General features: G+C 41.9%; 1 long non-coding RNA gene across 1 annotated transcript in view; it reads left to right on the top strand.

The window, feature by feature from the left end:
• Positions 1-20113, top strand: part of LOC309644706 — a 36730-nt gene extending 16617 nt beyond the window's left edge. Inside the window, exon 2 of the long non-coding RNA XR_014254568.1 lies at positions 17653-20113. This is a non-coding gene — a long non-coding RNA (uncharacterized lncRNA). The remainder of the gene's footprint in view (positions 1-17652) is intronic.
• The last annotated feature ends 232 nt before the right edge of the window (positions 20114-20345 follow it).

Raw genomic sequence — 20345 nt, 5'->3', positions numbered from 1 at the left:
AAAAAGAAAACACTTTTTTTAAAAAGAAAAATACAGTATCACAAGTTAATGATTATTGATTGGTATGTGGGAATACCTATTATACCAGTCTCTCTATCTTTTTGAAGGCTTAAAATTTTCCATAATTAAAGTTTTAAAAGAAAGAAAAGGGGAAAAAAAGAGAGAAAAAGGAGAGGAAGAAAAAGAATGGCAATCTGCCTAAGATGGAAGAAGAGTGATGCCTGAAAACAAGGAAGAAATTCTAATAAAATAAATGACTTATGAAGGAGCTTCTTTACCCCAGTTCACCAATAGTTGTAGGATTTCCAGAGGAGAAAACTCAGGGAAGAAAGTGAAAGATCCTCCTGTTAAAACTTGAGAGTGTTCTTACAAGAAATGAGGGACTCTAAATGACCAAGAATAGCCAGTATCTTGGAAGATACACCAGAGTGGCCCAATAGGGAGGAGCTGAGAGTGGCTACACAAGGAGTTCATGAAAAAGGGGCAGGTTTGTAACGGAGGACTGTTTCCAATGAACTTAACAGCATCTAAGAACAAAGTTCCAAAATATTAATAAAATATATTAATATATATGTATATATATCAAAAATATATCTATACTGATTTCTCAGTCCATCAGTCTGTTTAAGCACTTATCAGGGCTTCCACACGGTTGTTTATTTTACCCTAGTTGATGTTGTTTGCTGCCACTGGCATGAAATGGCCAATTGTGGCTGTTACAGTTGTTCTTTCATTCAATTCTAACTTGTAAACCAGTGATTTCCAAACTTTTTCAAGTTAAGACACATTACCATTGCTTATTTGATTTTATGAAACTTGTTCCTTTTTTCCTCCTTAAAGGAAAAAAGCTATATGACATATTTTTAATAAAACTAAGCAAAAGTAACAGTTCTGATAATTCTTTTAAAAATTTTTTTCAATATTAATAGGAATATAAAAATACCCAGCAATCAAAATGGTAAAATTAACAATGTCTGGCATCCAGTCAAAGATTACCAGACATACAAAGAAATAGGAAAACCTTACCCTTAAAAAGAAGAATGATCAGTCAAGATAAACTGAGCCAGAACTGAACCAGATGTTTTGTGTCCAAACAAAGACACAAAAATAGTCATTATAGTTGTAGTACATATGTTCAGAATTTAAGTAGACGCATGAAAGATATTTTTTAAAGATCCTTAGCAAACTTCTAGACACACATAGATCAATAGAACAGAACAGAAAGCCCAGAAATAAAACCATGCATATTTTGGCAACTAATTTGTGACAAAGAAGCCAAGAATGTACAATGGAGAAAGAATAGGCTCTTTAATAAGTGGTGTTCAGAAAACTGGATAGCCACACACAAAAGAATGAAACTGGACCACTGTCTTACACCATGCACAAATATCAACTCAAAATAAATTGAAGACTTAAATTTAAGACCTGAAACCATAAAACTCCTGGAAGAAAACATGGGCAGTAATCTCCTTGACATCACTCTTGGCAATGACCTTTTGGATTTGACACCAAAAGCAAAAGCAGCAAAAACAAAAATAAACGAGTGGAACTACATCAAACTGAAAAGTTTCTGCACAGGAAAAGGAACAATCAACAAAATTAAAAGGTAACCTACAGAATGGAAGAAAATAATTGCAAATCTTATATCTGATAAGGGGTTAATATCAAAAATACATAAAGAACTCACACAATTCAATAAAATATCCAATTTAAAAATGGGCAGAGGAACTGAATAGACATTTTTCCAAAGAATACATACAAAAGGCCAACAGATACGTGAAAAGGTGCTCAATATTACTAATCATCTGGGAAATGCAAATCAAAACTACAATGAGATATCCCTTTACACCTGTTAGAATGATTTTCATCATAAAGACAAGCGATGGGCTTCCCTGGTGGCACAGTGGTTAAGAATCTGCCTGCCAATTCAGGGGACATGGGTTTGAGCCCTGGTCCAGGAAGATCCCACATGCCGCGGAGCAACGAAGTCCATGTGCCATAACTACTGAGCCCACGTGCTGCAACTACTGAAGCCCGTGCACCTAGACCCCATGCTCCACAACAAGAGAAGCCACTGCAATGAGAAGCCTACATACCGCAATGAAGAGTAGCCCCCACTCACCACAACTAGAGAAAGCCCGTGCAGAGCACCAAAGACCCAATGCAGCCAAAAAAATTTTTAAATAGAATTTTAAAAATTAAAAAAAAAAAAGACAAGCGATAACAAGTGTTGATGAAGACATGGAGAAAAGTGAACTCTTGTGCACTCTTGGTGGGAATGTAAATTGGTGCAGCCACTATTGAAAACAGTATGGAGGTTCCTCAAAAAATTAAAAATAGAACTACCGTATGTTCTAGCAATTCCACTTCTGGGTATATATCCAAAGGAAATAAAAACAGAATACCAAAGAGATATCTGCACTCTCATGTACACTGTAGTATTATTCACAATAGCCAAGATATAGAAATAACCTATAGAATCAACAGATGAATGGATAAAGATGTAAGATACATATTATAAAAATGGAGTATTATTCAGCCATGTGAAAGAAGAAATTCCTTTCATTTGTGACAACATGGATGGACACTGACAGCATTATGCCAATGAAATAAGCCATACAGAGAAAGACAAATACTACATAGTATCACTTATATGTGGAACAACAACAACAAAAAGTCAAGCTCATAGAAACAGAAAGTAAAAAGGTGGTTTACCAGGTATAGTGGGGTAGGAGAAGTAGTGAGAAGTTGGTAAAAGGGTATAAACTTTCAGCTATAAAATGAATAAGGTCTGAGGATCTAATGTAATGCATAACATGATGACTATAATTGATAACACTGTATTATATAATTGAAAATTGAAATTTGCTAAGAGAGTAGAACTGAAATGTCCTCACCAAAAAAAAAAAAAAAAGGATAAATAAATATGTGAGATCAATGTATTAATTAACTAGATGGGAGGAATCCTTTCATAAAGTATATGTATATCAACTCATCTCAATGTACACTTTAAATATCTTACAGTTTAATTTTTCAATTATACCTTAATATGCTGGAAAAAGTAAAATAAAATAAAATACCAATCTACCAATCAACATCTAAATAATCCTGGTGGGGGGGTGTCTAGAGATGAAAACTACATTATGTAAGATAAAAAAAATTGGTTGGATGGAATTAATGGCAAAGTAGATACTGCAGAAGAAAGAATTAGTGAATTTGAAAACATAGCAATAGAAACTATTCAAAATGAGACAGGGAGAGGGGAAAAAAAAGAATTTAAAGAAATGAAATCATCAGTGTGCTGTGGAACAACTTCAAGCAGCCTAATATACATGTAATGGGAATCCCCAGAGGACTGTCACAAGGGAGACATGGGGACGCAAAAAAATTTGAAAAATGATGGTTGAAATTTTTCCAAATTTGATGAAAATTATAAAGCCACAGATAAAAGAAGTTCTATGAATCCCAGCACATGAAATATGAAGAAAGCTACACCAAGACACATCAGATTCTTAGCCCAAAACTAACGTTGAAGGGAAAATCAAATGGATGTCCATAGGCCAAGAAAAAAAAAAAAAAACTTCAACCTAAGCCTCACACCTTTTACAAAAAATTAACTCAATTAACTCAAAATGGATCATTGATTTAAATGGAAAGAGTAAAACTATGAAAATTTTTGGAGAAAATCTTCAAGATCTAGGACTAGGTAAGACATGCTTAGACTTAATATCAAAAGTATGATCCACAGAAGGCAAACTTGATAAGTTGGACCTCTTAAAAGTTAAAAATTTTTGCTCTGTGAAAGACCCTGTTACAGACTGGGAGAAAATATTTTCAAACCACATATTCAACAAAGGACTTGGTACCAAGATGATATAAAGAACTCTCAAAACTCAACAGTTGACAAGCAAACAATACAATTAGAAAATGGGGTGGGGGGAGAAGGATGGACTGGGAGTTCGGAGTTAACAGATGCAAACTATTACATTTAGAATGGATAAGCAACCAGGTCCTAATGTATAGCACAGGGAACTGTGTTGAATATCCTGTGATAAACCATAATGGAAAAGAATATAAAAAAAAGAATGTTTATATGTGTATAACTGAGTCACTTTGCTGTACAGCAGAGATTGGCACAGCATTGTAAATCAACTCTACTGCAATAAAACAATTTTTTTAATAAGTAAAGTAAAACTCACCCTCAAAAAAAAAAAAGAAAAAGAAAATGGATTAAGAATATTTCAGTGAAGGGGATATACAGGTGGCAAGTAAGCAAATGAAAAGATGTTAAACATCAGCAACTAGGGAAATGCACATTAGAACCACAATGAGACATCACTTTACAATAGCATCAAAAAAATATGAGCCAGTAGGGATAAATCTGAAAAAAATTATTCAAAACACGTACACTGAAAACTACACAACACTGATTAAATTAAATGAAAGAAATTAAAGAAAAACTTTTTTAAGAAGTAGAGGGAGAAATAGACTTTGTTCTTGGACCAGAAAACTCAATATTAAGACATCAATTCTTCCCAGATTGTTCTTTAGATTCAATACAATCACAATGAAAATCTCAGTGGGATTTGCTGTAGAAATTGACAAGCTGATTTTCCAATTTATATTAAAATGCAAAGAACTTAGAAGAGCCAAAACAACTTTGAAAAAGAGTAAAGTTGGAGGACTCACACTACCTGACTTTAAGATTTATTTAAAGGCTATAAAGTGTGGTTTGGTGTAAATAAGGCAAATAGACGAGTGGAACAGAATAGAGAATCCAGAAATAGATCCATACATACATGGACAACTAGTTTTTGACAAAGGTGCCAAGAAAATCCAGTGGAGAAAGAACAGTGCTGGAACAATTGGCTATCCATATGTCAAAAAATGAACTTTGATCCATACCTTGCACCATATATAAAAATTAGCTCAAGATGGAGCATAGACTTAAATGTACCACCTAAAACTATAAAACTTCTAGAAGAAAATATTGGAGAAAAATTCTGTGACATCAGAGTAGGCAGAGATTACTTAGATATGACACCAAAGTGTGACCCATAAAAAGAAAATTTAATAAAATGGACTTTATCAAAATTTTAAACTTCAGCTCTTAAGAGAACGAAGACAACCCAAAAGGTGAGAGAAAATCTTTGCAGAGCATATAGCTGATAAAGGACTTACATTCACACTATATAAAAAACTCTCGGGACTTCCCTGGTGGCCTAGCAGTTAGGATTCTGGGCTTTCACGGCCATGGCCCAGGTTTGATCCCTGATCAGGGAACTGAGATCCCACAAGCTGTGCAGCGCAGCCAAAAAAAAAAAACCCTCTCAAACGTTGACAAGAAAACAAATGACAATTTTTCTTAATGGGCAAAGGATTTGAACATATACTTCACCAAAGAAAATATACAGAGAGCAAATAAAAAACAAAGTGATGCATTAGGGAAATGTGAATTAAAACCACAATGAGATCCCACTACACAGCTATCAGAATGGCTAAAACTTAAAAGATTGATCATCCCCAGTGTTGGAAAGGATATGGAGGAACTGGAACTCCCGTACACTGTTGGTAGGAATGTAAAATGGTGCAATCACTTTGTAAAACAGTTTGGCAGCTTTATAAAAAGTTAAGCATAGCACAGATGATTTTCAGGGCAGTGAAACTATTCTGAATGATACTATAATGATGGATACATGTCATTATATATTTTTGTCCAAACCTAGAGAATGTAAAACACCAAGCGTGAACCCTAATGTAAACTACGGTTGAGTGATAATGGTGTGTGAATGAAGGTTCATAGATCGTAAAAAATGTACCATTCTGGTGTGGGATGTTGATAACAGGGGAGGTTGCGCATGTGTGTGGGCAGGGAGTTTAAGGAAAGTCTCTCAATTTTGCTGTGAACCTAAAACAGCTTTAAAAAATAAAGTCAAGGGCTTCCCTGGTGGCGCAGTGGTTGAGAATCTGCCTGCCAATGCAGGCGACACAGGTTCGAGCCCTGGTCTGGGAAGATCCCACATGCTGTGGAGCAGCTGGGTCCATGAGCTACAACTACTGAGCCTGCGCATCTGGAGCCTGTGCTCCGCGGTAAGAGAGGCCGCGATAGTGAGAGGCCCGTGCACCGCGATGAAGAGTGGCCCCCACTTGCCACAACTACAGAAAGCCCTCACGCAGAAACGAAGACCCAACGCAGCCATAAATAATTAAATAAATAAATAAAATTTTTTTAAAAAAAATAAATAAATAAAGTCAATTTTTTAAAAAAAGTAATGAAGTACTGATACATTCTACAATATGGATGAACCTTGAAAACATCATGCTAAGTGAAAGGAGCCAGTCACAAAGGACCACATATCAGACTTCCCTGGTGGCGCAGTGCTTAAGAATCCACCTGCCAATGCAGGGGACACAGGTTTGAGCTCTGGTCTGGGAAGATCCCACATTCCACAAAGCAGCTAAGCCCATGTGCCACAACTACTGAGCCCGTGTGCCACTACTACTGAAGCCCGTGTGCCTAGAACCCATGCACCACAACAAGAGAAGTCACCACAGTGAGAAGCCAGCCCACCGCAATGAAGAGTAGCCCTCGCTCGCCGCAACTATAGAAAGCCTGCGTGCAGCAACAAAGACCCAATGCAGCCAAAAATTAATTAAATAATTAATTAATTAATTAATTATTAAAAAAAGGACCACATATTGTATGATTCCATTTACATGAAATGTCCAGAACAGACAAATATAGAGAGATAGAAAGTAGATTATTAGTGGCCAAGAGCTACTAGAGGAGATTGGAAGGAGGAAACAGGGAATGACTGTTAATGGATACAGGGTTTCTTTTGGGTTGAATGCTCTAAACTTAGATTGTGGTGATGGTTGTATAACTCTGTGAATATACTAAAAACCACTGAATTGTACACTTCATAACGGTAAATTTTGTGGTACGTTAATTAAAATCTTGATAAATAGGTTTTAAAAATTAAAAACTCACTATGATACTTGAGAGAAGAAATTATACATATGATCATTTTGGAAGGCACATACATGTGAAGAAACAAATGTCCACAGATTCATTAAATTCCTTTCAGCTGTGATCTCAAGTTACAGGTAGGAAAAGGAAAGCAGGTGTACCTTGTATGCGGATACTTTTTAATAGAATATTGGTATGGTTATCTTCCCTTGGAAGAAAGGAAAGTAAAAGTCATACTGGCCACAAAATTGTCTTCTCTTCAAAATATACAATGAATCGGGGACTTCCCTGGTGGCACAGTGGTTGAGAGTCTGCCTGCCAATGCAGGGGACATGGGCTCGAGCCCTGGTCCGGGAAGATCCCACGTGCCGTGGAGCAACTAAGCCCATGTGCCACAACTACTGAGCCTGTTCTCTAGAGCCCGTGAGCCACAACTACTGAGCCCGCATGTCACAACTACTGAAGCCTGTGTGCTTAGAGCCCATGCTCCACTACAAGAGAAGCCACCTCAATAAGAAGCCTGCACACTGCGATGAAGACTAGCCCCCACTTGCCGCAACTAGAGAAAGCCCGCGGGCAGCAAAAAAAGACCTAATGCAGCCAAAACTAAATAAATAAATTTTTTTTTAAAAAAAAATACAATGAATCACAGATAAATCTGTATTAAATATCTTTTGTTTAAAATATACAATGAGGGCTTCCCTGGTGGCGCAGTGGTTGAGAATCTGCCTGCCAATGCAGGGGACACGGGTTTGAGCCCTGGTCTGGGAAGATCCCACATGCCGCGGAGCAACTGGGCCCGTGAGCCACAACTACTGAGCCTGCGCATCTGGAGCTTGTGCTCCACAACAAGAGAGGCCGCGACGGTGAGAGGCCCGCGCACCGCGATGAAGAGTGGCCCCCGCTCGCCGCAACTAGAGAAAGCCCTCGCACAGAAACGAAGACCCAACACAGCCATAAATAAATAAATAAATAAAAATTTATAAAATATATATATATACAATGAATCAAAAGTAAGTTGTAGGGACTTTCCTGGTGGCGCAGTGGTTAAGAATCCACCTGCCAATGCAGGGGACACGGGTTTGATCCCTGGTCCGGGAAGATTACCACATGCCACGGAGCAAGTAAGCCTGTGTGCCACAACTACTGAGCCCGTGCTCTAGAGCCCGCCAAACCACAACTACTGAGCCCGTGTGCTGCAACTACTGAAGCCCGTGTGCTGCAACTACTGAAGCCCACGTGCCTAGAGCCCGTGCTCCACAACAAGAGAAACCACCACAATGAGAAGCCCACGCACCACAATGAAGAGCAGCCCCCGCTTGCCGCAACTAGAGAAAGCCCGTGCACAGCAACAAAGACACAATGCAGCCAAAGATAAATAAACTCAGTTTTAAAAAAAGTAAGTTGTAAGTGTAATAAGAATATTTGATTAGGAAAAAAGAAAGTTAAGCATACTCATACCATGTGATCTAGCCATTCTAGTCCTCGCTATACATCCAAGAATAATACAAAGACCTGTACACAAATGTTCATAGCAGCTTTAATAGCCAAAAGCCAGAAATGATCCAAACGTCTATCAACAGGTGAATGGATAAACAAATTGTGGTATATCCATACAACTGAATATTATTCAGCAATAAAAAGGGATAAATTGATACATGAAAAAGACGGATGAATCTAAAAAAGATTATGCGAGTGAAATAAGACAGAAAACCAGGAAAAAAAAGAGTACATGCTATACGATTCCATTTACATAAAACTTTAGAAAATGCGAACTAATCTGTCATGACAGAAAGTAGTTCAGTGGTTGCCAGGGGTGGCATGATGGATTACAAAGAAAACTTCAGAGGTGGTGGGTCTGTTCACTCTATTGATTGTAGTGACAGATTCACAGATGTAAACACATGGCAAAACTTATCAAATCATCCAGTTTAAATAGGTGCAGTTCATTGTATGTCAATTATACCTTGATAAAGCTGTTTTTTGTTTTTTTGAGATGACTCAAAGATCAAGAAAAATATGGGTCATCTGACACTAACAAGCTCACCTCCCTGGTGTGCAGGCGAACGGAACCAAGGACCTCACCTCTGCTTTCTCTGAGCTCAGTACCAGAGCTTTTTACAAGCTCCAAACATGCTTGCAGGATCTTAGTTCCCTGACCAGGGATTGAACCCGGGCCACGGCAGTGAAAGCACCAAGTCCTAACCACTGGACCGCCAGGGAATTACCCAAACATGCATTTTACAAAGGCAAATGAGAGCAGCCTGGTTTTCTCCTCTGCGTCCTTAGGAGCCTTCGTCACCGCTCTCCACCGTACTTAAACCAAAGCTAAGAAACACGAATGTGTGCTTTTGAAACTCCAGCTCTACCCAACCCCTACTGTGAGAAAGACTTAAAATCAATAATTCTAAGAACAACAGCACAACCAGATCTATTTTACTGTGTGCACAGAGCCCAACCAGAGGAAAGCCCCACCAGAGATTCAATTTGTATTATTTCTGCTCTTCGTTAAGAACTATTTGCCCCTATGCCATAGTATAGATGAGAACAAGAAAACACCTGGATATCACGGAGGGTCGCTGTGTATGTGACAATTAGGTTTGGCTGCAGATAATAGAAAGCCCAGTCATTCACATAGGTGGGGGATTATTCTCCTACTTCATTGAGGACATGAAGTAAGTAGTCGAACTGTTTTGGCAGCTCCACGTAAGTCATCAGGGTCTCAGCCTTTTTCTGTCTCCCCAAGCGGGTGGTTTCCATCCTCAAGGTTACATGGTGTCTGCTGGAGAGCTTTGATCTGAGCAGTAGGAGAGAGGGAGGAGGAAAGGAGAGGTACCCTGATTGTCCTGGAAGGTAGAAGGGTGCTACCTGGAGGAAGGAGAGGTGGATCACCAGGAGGTCAAGTGCCTGGCTTTGGGAGCCCAAAAGATGGTGGCCACCGGAACTCATGCCGTCTTGCGCCTTGAGGTGCGCCCCAAAGAGTTAATCACTGGAGCTGAAACATGTTCCCTAGATGTAAACACCAACAATTGAGTGGGGTGCTATGATTCTCTTTCCCGGGCGAGCCGCTTCAAAAGAGTTCCACTCCTGTGTCCTGGTCCCAGCCTCAGGGACTGCGTTACAAGTACAGCAGGACCTCTCTCCTCCCTGTAGACCAAACCTGGCCCTGGGAGACTCCCCTGGGGCTCTGTCCCTGAATGTCTTGCATCTTCCTCTCAGGTCACTCAGCCCCCCAGTGTTTCTGGGCTACTGGTTGGTAAGCTGGGCGAACGGGCACAGCCAAGCAAGAGGAGGGTTTGCTGTCCTGAGCACATATTTGGAAACTGGTTACGTGCAACACATTCATAAAAGTATGTTATCTTTGCGGGGGTAGTGGGAGAGCAGTGGGAGGTCTGTTCAAGAATGGAAGGAAATGTTGGTATCGCACAGTAAGAGACATAGAGAAGCTAGTCAGAAGGCAGCCGCTTTCATCAGACCGGACTTTCCTGCCAGCCAGCCCCAGGCCACATCCGCCCCCAGCCCTGCTCTCTGATGTTAGAGCCGGGGGAGCTTCTGCCTCACACCCCGAGTGGCCTCACCACGCCTTGTGAAACTTGGCTCCTGGCGCCTCGCACCTGTGAGGCATCAGAAACTCGAATGAATGGTTGGCTCTCCAACCACTGCTGAGCATGACCTTGGGAAGTGGGCAGCCCACACCTGACAGGAGCACTGCTTCCTTCACTCCTGTGACCACCAAGGGAGCTGGGAATTTTTCCCAGCTTCAGCACTCCGGCCAGACGGCTCCCCAGGACCAGTTTCTACTCAGCTGCTGGGCTCCTCCACCACCATCAGTGAACAAGATCAGAGGGAGAAATGGATACAGCCACTATGGAGAACAGTATGGAGGTTCCTTAAAAAACTAAAAATAGAACTACCATATGAGCCAGCAATCCCACTACTGGGCATATACCCTGAGAAAACCATAATTCAAAAAGAGTCATGTACCACAATGTTCATTGCAGCTCTGTTTACAATAGCCAGGACATGGAAGCAACCTAAGTGTCCATCATCGGATGAATGGATACAGAAGATGTGGCACATATATACAATGGAATATTACTCAGCCATAAAAAAAACCGAAATGGAGTTATTTGTAGTGAGGCGGATGGACCTAGAGACTGTCATACAGAGTGAAGTAAGTCAGAAAGGAAAAACAAATACCGTATGCTAACACATATATATGGAATCTAAAAAAAAAAAATGGTTCTGAAGAACCCAGGGGCAGGACAGGAATAAAGACGCAGACGTAGAGAATGGACTTGAGCACACAGGGAGGGGGAAGGGTAAACTGGGACGAAGTGAGAGAGTAGCATTGGCATATATACACTACCAAATGTAAAATAGATAGCTAGTGGGAAGCAGCTGCATCACATGGGGATATCAGATCAGCTTGGTGCTTTGTGACCACCTAGAGGGGTGGGATAGGGAGGGTGGGAGGGAGATGCAAGAGGGAGGGGATATGGGGATATATGAATACATACAGCTGATTCACTTTGTTATACAGCAGAAACTAACACAACACTGTAAAGCAATTATACTCCAATAAAGATGTTTAAAAAAAAAAAGATCAGAGGGAGTCCAGCCATACTCCATGCCCTCAAAACACATGAAAGCACTACAGGTCCTTGGACACAAAACCAGGAGAGGGTAGGAGCCTTGGAGGGGAATATCCTGGACTTGTGGACCTCCTGCCCAAGTGGGGTACTTCAGCCACAATTAAAGTAACACATCCTTTTTGTTAAAATTAATTTCAAAGAGAACTAGAAGGTGTAAAGTAAAATAAGTCTCTCCTCCCCCCACACCTAGCTTCACTTCCTAAGGACTATGACATGAAGTTTCGGGTATATCTTCACAGAAATTTTCTATTCAAGTGCATTCTGTTGAATGCATTTGCAAGAATTTTACTTATAAATAATTCAATTAATAATAATAACTAATGTATAAAGTACATTTTATTTACATTGAAATTGTAACTGGAAAAACAAAAATAACTAAAAGTGATCAAAGTGGACGTTGGATCCTTCCAGAGTGCAGTTTTTGAAGTGACCACCAGGTGTCAGAGTTAGCAATAGTATTCCCCAAATCACACTGGAAAGTTACAAGAAGGGGAAAGTGCCTGGCTGGAAATGAGATGGCGAGATCCTAAACAGGATTATTTGGCCCTTTGGCCCAATATTTTGTCTACTTAGGGTTAGGTAGGGAGAGGGTAAAGGGAGCTGCGGAAAAAAATATTACATTCTCCGACCATAGATTCCCATTCAGTTGGGCACCCCTGGATCTTTAGAGAAGCTGTCAAAGCGCTGGTGAGTTTCAGGTAGGAAAGGTAAAAATGGCTGGGCAGAGTCGGGCCTCCTATAGTTGTGAGGCTACTTTTGGAATCCAGGGCCATCTCTCCTCTCTTCAATCAGGAGACCAGAGGAAGGGTGACCACAAGAGGAGGACACACACACACGAGAAGGGTTCAGCTATGGCCATCCTTGTTTTAAAAGGGAAAATCCAGTTCTGTATCAAGAGCTCTTCCTACCTAACCTTGAACATCATGGTCTCCCCAATTTGATCTCCTCACGTATACTCCCTTTACCAGGCCTGACCTGGCTGTTGTCCAGAGCTGCTGGCCCAGAACACATCCGCCCTCCATGCTTGAGAGCTGCGGGCAGGGCACCTGCCATCGCAGTCCTGAGGCTGTCGGCCAGGGGTAGTTACACTCCTCTTCCTCCAGGGGCCCAACCACTTCTCGGGCTCCACCCATCTGGCTCTAGAGGAGTCAACATACTCTGGAGGATTCCAGGCGCCACCCATGGCTAAGCCTCATCCTTCTTGAATCACCAGCGTGCACCCCAGCAGAAAGGGGGATGTTGATGCAGTCACGACACAAACTTGCGCAAGGAGGATGACCTAGGCTCCTCTTCCCAGGGAGGGCACAGCTGAAGGGTGTCAAAAAGGAAGGAGAACCCTTGCCACGTGTCCCAGTTGGCACTTGTCTAGGCTGTTCCCTGGACCACATCCCATTTCTGGCCATGGGTCCAGGGAAGGGTTCAGACCCACTGCGTACTGGGGCTTGACACTGGTGGAACTTTATTGTGAATAACAACGCCAAGCTTGTGGAAGGGGTAGGAAGTGGTGTAAGGAGAGGGGAGAAGGAAAGAAGGATTCAACATTTCATGGACAATGTTATTGATATTTAAATACTTCTCAAGACTTGGGATTTCCATGAATTTGGACAGGCAGATTAAGGGGACTTTTTATGTGACCTGAATGACATCATCTGCTAAATTGGTACGTCCTATATAGGCCACAGGAAGCGACAGTAATGATTTCAGTCACTATACACCTTAAATGCCATACACATAATTTAAAATGATACACCTGTGGTGCCATACACATAATAAAAATCCCAGTTATCATTAAAACATAGGTAGTATTCATATTCAAATATGATCATGCATTATGTTTGATGTTTCAAACAGAATATACAAGCCAAATGCTTCATTTAAAAACAAAAATGGATAAAACAATGTTTGTATCAGGCTCCATGTTAATTTACCATGACTAGTATATTAACTGTTGCTTTGATGTGGCCAACACTGGTATGGCAACTGAGGGGTTTTTTTTTTTTTTTTCCATTATCCTGTTACATATGATATAAGAGGGATGGAACAGAAAGAATCTCTCATAATGCTAACCATAGCCTGACTGTTTCAAAGGCAATGCTCTCCAGACTAAAGCCAAGGATAGGGACCATGAAGCTCCACCCTAATCTGCTCTGGGTTTATCTACCTCAAGGAGACCCCAGTCATTGTGACTCCTGGATAATCCTGGACCCACTGGATCCCCATAAGTCAAAGAGCCTCCCATATCCCTGAAAAGTCTGGCTATCCATCACATGTTCTACCTCATTCGGCCACTCAAACAACAAGCGTTTCACAAGTCCAGGACAGACTTCACTGGTCAAGGTGTATCTTGAGATCCCCAGACTTCTAGGTCCTCTGGAAAAGGAACAATCAATAGGGTCCCCAGGCTGGGAAGGGAAAGGATTCAGGCCCCTGCCTCACCAATGCCTGCTTGCCACCTGCCCCCTCCAGTTTAATCATGCTTTGTGTAGGTGAGTCACAGAGGAGATGGGGGCGGTTGTGTATGGTCTGGCCATGCGTGTGGTATTCTAATGACAATGACTCCTCCCTCTACTTAATCCTTCTTCCCAGCCCTGCACTCAGCCAGGCAAAAGGCCGGATTCAGAATCTCCTCACGGGTACCCAAGGCTGTTTCCCTTTGATAAAGCGAGTAAGGAAATCGTTGATGTGAACACACAAAAATAGAAGACTTCCTGAATCAGACGTGAGTTTGGGTGCAGAGTAAGGCCAAGCTAAAAGCTCAAACTCACTGACCGTAATTATCCCTCCCGTAGGGCAGCCTCCTTACCTGTAGCGAAGCAGCTTCGGAGGCTGTGACAAATAGCTGAGCCTGTCGGAACTCCGGAAGAAACATTCTTCACCAGGCCTCCCAGCCCCAGTTTCAGCGACAGGGCACCAGGAAAGGAAACAGACTAAACCCATCGCAACAAGAGAGAACTGGTTCTTCTGCACTCCAGACGCTGTTCATGACACTTCAGTCAAGTTCAACACAATATGGCTGAATTATTTTTAACCTTTACGGAGCCTCCTGGCTTCACAAACAAAATATTAGTCGGTAGAGTCGGTATAAAAATCTCTTTTCAAAACTTGTCAAGCGTATACCACAACCTCACATTGAAAAGACGTATCCAAAGTTCTTCTGATCATGGTATTAGATCCTTCCACAAGAGTTGCAACTTCCAATGCCTCACAGATGCCAAATAGATTTGCTTCATAATGTCACCTTGAGCTGTCTTCTTTTGGCCTCTATAAAGGTAGAAGCCACGGTTAATGCCGATAGTCCTGCAGGAGTATGGACTCAAGTCTTTCTGGAGAAACCAGAAATCCAGATTTTTATGTGTAATCTCCCAATTTTTAAATATGGACTACTAGCTTAAAAAAACACACTTTGGGGCTTCCCTGGTGGCGCAGTGGTTGAGAATCTGCCTGCCAATGCAGGGGACACGGGTTCGAGCCCTGGTCTGGGAAGATCCCACATGCCGCAGAGCAACTAGGCCTGTGAGCCACAACTACTGAGCCTGCGCGTCTGGAGCCCGTGCTCCGCAACAAGAGAGGCCACGATAGTGAGAGGCCCGCGCACCGCGATGAAGAGTGGCCCCCATTTGCCGCAACTAGAGAAAGCCCTCGCACAGAAACGAAGACCCAACATAGCCAAAAATTAATTAATTAATTAATTAATTTAAAAAAAAAAAAAACAAACACACTTTGCTACCTCCCTTCAGTGACTAAAGGCAGTATGACTGGGAAGAGAAAAACCACCATGGGAGTCAGGAACCCAAGACTGGTAGACCTAGTTCTGACACCAACTCACTATCTGTCCCTGGGAAAGACACCTAACCGTCCTGGGCCGCAGTCACCTTGTCTGAAAAGTTTAGACACCCAAAATTCCTTTCAATCCTAAATTATTACACTGTATAGTTAAGTAAGTTTTCTAGATGGTCAATTCTCCCAAGAACAACCAGAAACATAATTAAAAGGAAAAAAAAAAAACACAAAAAATAGATCACTGTGCCATAGCAGGGTCTATTACGATGTCTAGACATGGCCTTGGTGTGGCCAAGCCGCTTGGTTAATATATCCACGAGAATGTGAACACTTTTCTCAGACCAGATCTCCTCCATGATGGCCACCCACCCACTGGGGAAGATAAAAATTGTATCATCACCATGACTGCGGCCGGGAGCACCTCTCTATGAAACAGAACTCTCTTGGGTCTTTTGAACCCAAACCCAAGGTCTCAAGGGAACATTTTGAGTTGGGGAACAAAGCTGACGCGCAGGCTGCCCTGAGCCATGACTCCTGATTTTCAAGTTCATGCTCAGCCTACCTGCGATGAAATTTGGAGTTGCCAGATTTGGAGTTGCCTTCAGTATGAGCCAACTGTACTCGGAACAGTTTTGTTACATAACCCTCAGCCGTGCCCCACGTGTGTACATGAGCACACGCTCACCCTGTACAAAAGCACACAGATCTTCAGATACAGCACCGTTTTTGTTCAGCACAGGAAGGGAATAAGAAATATTAAGCTGGAAAATAATGAGGGATGGGTAAATTAAGGGCCCTTTCCCACTGTAAATGTTAAAAAAATAGACACATTTCAGAGCAAATAAATGTATTCACATTCTTTTGGTTATGTTAACTGTGGCTTGGGCAAACTGCAGGCCCAAAGAAGAGAAAGCCAAGTGGATTACAGCTGGGCAGTTTCTTCACACAGGCCACCTTGACACAGATAGCTTGGCTCCAAGTGAAGCGGGAAGGGGTATTCCGCAGGCGCCTACATTCCTAAGGGCTTTTGTGCATCAGTTGTGAACAACAGGGCCTTTTTATTTTGCTATTAGTAGCTGCCAATAAATAGTATGGTGTAAAGAATCTTTGACTCCTAAACCAGCTATGACCTATCGCTTCAGTTCTGCCTGCTGGAGACACTTTCTTCGCTGTGCCCCGCTGTTGCCCTGGCTTTAGGTAACCAGTGTTTATTCTAAGTCAGCTTGCTGTTACCCTAAGGCCTTTGTATTATCCATTTCCTCTTCTTAGAATGTTCTTTACCCTGATCTTCACAAGGTAGTTCATTCAGACCTCAGCCTCCAGGCTGCCCTCAGAGAGGCCCTCTGGCCAGCCAACATAAAGTACACACCCATTCATTCTGTGTCACATGACCCTACTTTAATTCTCTGCCTACACTTCCTACCACCTGATTTATTTCCTGTTTCTTTCTTTCTTTCTTGCCTGTCTTCTCTCGCTGGTATATAAGCTCCATGGAAATAAGGATGTTGTGTCTTTTTCAGCACGCCTTTGTAGCAACTAGAACAGTGCTTTGCATGTAGCAGTTGCTCAATAAATATTAGCTGAAAGAAAGATGGATGGTTGGATGAATGGAAGAATCCATCCAGCAAATACCTGTGAAGCATTTATGGTGCACTGGGAATAGATGAAGAATGAAATCCTCCTTCAAGGACTCCACAGTCTACCACGGAAGACAGATGTTTATACGGCGCAATACTGTGACAGAACTGCTTTTAGAAGCATACCATGCCTTCTACCCAAGGTGAGTACGAAGACAATCTCTAAGGAAAGTTAAGAGTTGGCCAAAAGGGCAAAGGTGAGAAAAAGGGTGGCAGGGAAGTCACCCCGTTGAGAAACATCACAACAAAGGCACCAAATCTGAAAACAGACCATGGGTTCCAGGAGCCCCAGGAGGTCTAGGACGGTTGGTGCCACAAGTGACAAAATGAGGGAGACGGGACCTCGAAAGAGAGGTCTGGGCCAGTTCTTAAGGAGCCTTGTTGACCAGCCTCTGGATGTTAGATTTTAATCCTCTGAGCAATGGGAGCCATTGACATGACGGTTTCATGCTTTATAAGGATAATGTTGATGGCAATGAAGGCAACTAGTTAGAGAAAAGAACAAAGCATTCAGGACGTTACTGTCCAATCCAGGTGAACAAACGTCAAGGATCCCAACTAGTGGCAGCGGAGAAGGAAAAGAGAAGACAGATGTGAAAGCTATTGAAAGGCCAGAGGGCTTCCCCGGTGGCGCAGTGGTTGAGAGTCTGCCTGCCAATGCGGGGGACACGGGTTCGAGCCCTGGTCTGGGAGGATCCCACGTGCCGCGGAGCAACTGGGCCCGTGAGCCACAACTACTGAGCCTGCGCGTCTGGAGCCTGTGCTCCGCAACAAGAGAGGTCGCGATAGTGAGAGGCCCGCGCACCGCGATGAAGAGCGGCCCCCGCTCGCCGCAACTGGAGAAAGCCCTCGCACAGAAACGAAGACCCAACACAGCCAAAAATTAATTAATTAATTAATTTTAAAAAAAGTTTTTAAAAAGAAGGGTAGAATCAATAGAGCTTAGTGACACATGAAATGTGGGAGGTGACAGAAAGGACAGGGTCAAAGGAAACTCTGGGCTGTGGTCAGTGTCATCAAAATTAATGGTTCTCCTGCTTCAGGCCTGGGAAGCCCTAGGTTCATTCTGTTTGTGATGTGACTGGATCTGAGTCTGCTCGCTTACATGAGCTCATGGACACTTGCCCAGGTGGCTATCTATGGTCCTGGCACAAAGGTTCATTTCCCTGCTTAACGAGTAAATTTGAATAGAAGTCCCTCTGATGTGTGTGCATCAAATCTACAACGTCAGTGATTTATTGGTTCACAAAGAACACATGTTATTATTTCGATGCACGGCCATTTTTGGAGGCACACACTTATCCATCACCACAGAAGCATGACTATTGGTCTAAATATAGATGTGCCTGTCACCTCAGAGAAAGAACAGACCAGAAGTCATGATTCCACTTATTCCAAGGAAAGTTTAAAGTGATAAAATTGAGAAACAAATCAGTGTCATGTTTTGAAGTCTGTAAATCTGATCTAAAGATCCAATTATGATTACCTCACCTATGTTTCACTTCTCTTGACGTTAATTGCTAATTTAGCCCCCAGACCCTTCGAAAGCATCCCTCACCCCCACCCCAAGATATTGCTTACAGCCCTTACGGGCTATCTCACAGGTGCTGAAAAAACAAGTAGAGTAGGCTCCTGGCCAGACACCCTTCAAGGATCCCCAGTTTATTCCTTTTCTCTTACTCTAGCCCCCATCCGCTGCTGCCACCTGAGAGGCTATATAATGTGAAGAGATTGGGCGCTGGTGCCTGCTAGCCTGAGTTTGAATCCTGGATTTACCATTTATAAGCTGTGTGACCTGAGGCAAGTTACCTAGCCTCTCTGTGCCTCAGTTTCCACCCTTGTAAAATACAAATAATATTATCTAATTTACCTCATGGGGTAGTTGTGATGATTAAATGAGTTAATGTTTATAAAGTACTTAGAACAGTACCTAGCACAGTAACAAGTAACAAGCACTCAAAAAATGTAAGCTATTATTCCTAATACCACTGCTCCTACTGGCACTGGGGAAGCCTCTGGTAACGCCTGCCATAACGTGCCAAAGCAACAGACAGGAGTTCTGTCATAAGGTAAGGGACAATGTCCTCCTTTTGTAATATGATATCAAAGGGGTTGCAAAGCAGTACAGCGCATGCCCAGTGCTTTCTGAAATTACCAGTAAAAGAGTTCTGTGCATTTTTCACTTGCAGCCCTCCCTCCTCACACCAAAGGACTGAGACATGAGTCCAGGAGCACCCAGGCTAGAAGACACATGAGTGACAGACACCACGCGATCTCCCTCCCTTGGGGCAGGGCTTTGTTACAGGGTCAAGTGGGTCCAGCCTGGCTTCCACTCCCTTAGGATGAGCTCTTCCCAGGAGAATCCTTCAATCCTCGCCTAAATAGCCTTCTGGAGCCACCCACTTCTCAATCCCTCCAAAGGAAGCGTTTAAATCTGATCCTTTAAAAGAAGGAGACCAGCTGTATTGTTAAATTATTTGTAAGTAGAAAGCAAATATAAACTGTAAAAACATGCTAAATTCAAGACTAAAGAATAGTTCTGATATGGACTTTTAATTTATCTTTGATGATAAAGTACCTGTCAATAGTCTTAACATTAGGACAGGCAGAGGAAAATCAAATTTTAAACATGATGTCATTTATATCAGCATAAAAAAATCCAATACATGGAACAGAATTGAGAGACCAGAAGTAAACCCACACATATAAGGACAATTAATTTATGACAAAGTAGCAAAGAACATACCGTGGAGAAAGGACAGTCTCTTCAATAAATTGTGTTGGGAAAGCTGGACAGCCACATGCAAAAGAATGAAACCAGACCACTATCTTATACCATGCACAAAAGTTAACTCAAAATGGATTGAAGACTTCAATGTAAGACCTGATACCATAAAATTCTTAGAAGAAAACACAAGCAGTATGCTCTTTGACATCAGCCTTAGCAATATTTATTTGGATCTGTCTCCTCAAACAAGGGCAACAAAAGGAAAAATAAACAAATTGGAGCTAATCAAACTAAAAAAACCTTTGCACAGCACAAGAAACCATCAAAAAAAAGAAAAAAGAAAAGGCAACCTACTGAATTGGAGAAGATATTTATAAATGATATGTCCAACAATGGGTTAACATCCAAAATACATAAAGAACTCACACAACTCAATAGCAAAAAAACAAACCATCCAATTAAAAATGGGCAGACAAACTATTTACAATAGCCAAGACATGCAAGCAACCTTAATGTCCGCTGACAGTTGAATGGATAAAGAAGATGTGGTATATATATACAACAGAATACTACTC

The sequence above is a fragment of the Balaenoptera physalus genome, assembly GCF_965194825.1.
Source record: "Balaenoptera physalus genome assembly, chromosome: 1".
Taxonomy (NCBI): domain Eukaryota; kingdom Metazoa; phylum Chordata; class Mammalia; order Artiodactyla; family Balaenopteridae; genus Balaenoptera; species Balaenoptera physalus.
Note: the sequence above shows the minus strand (reverse complement) of the source record. Positions and strands in the feature narration are given on the sequence as shown.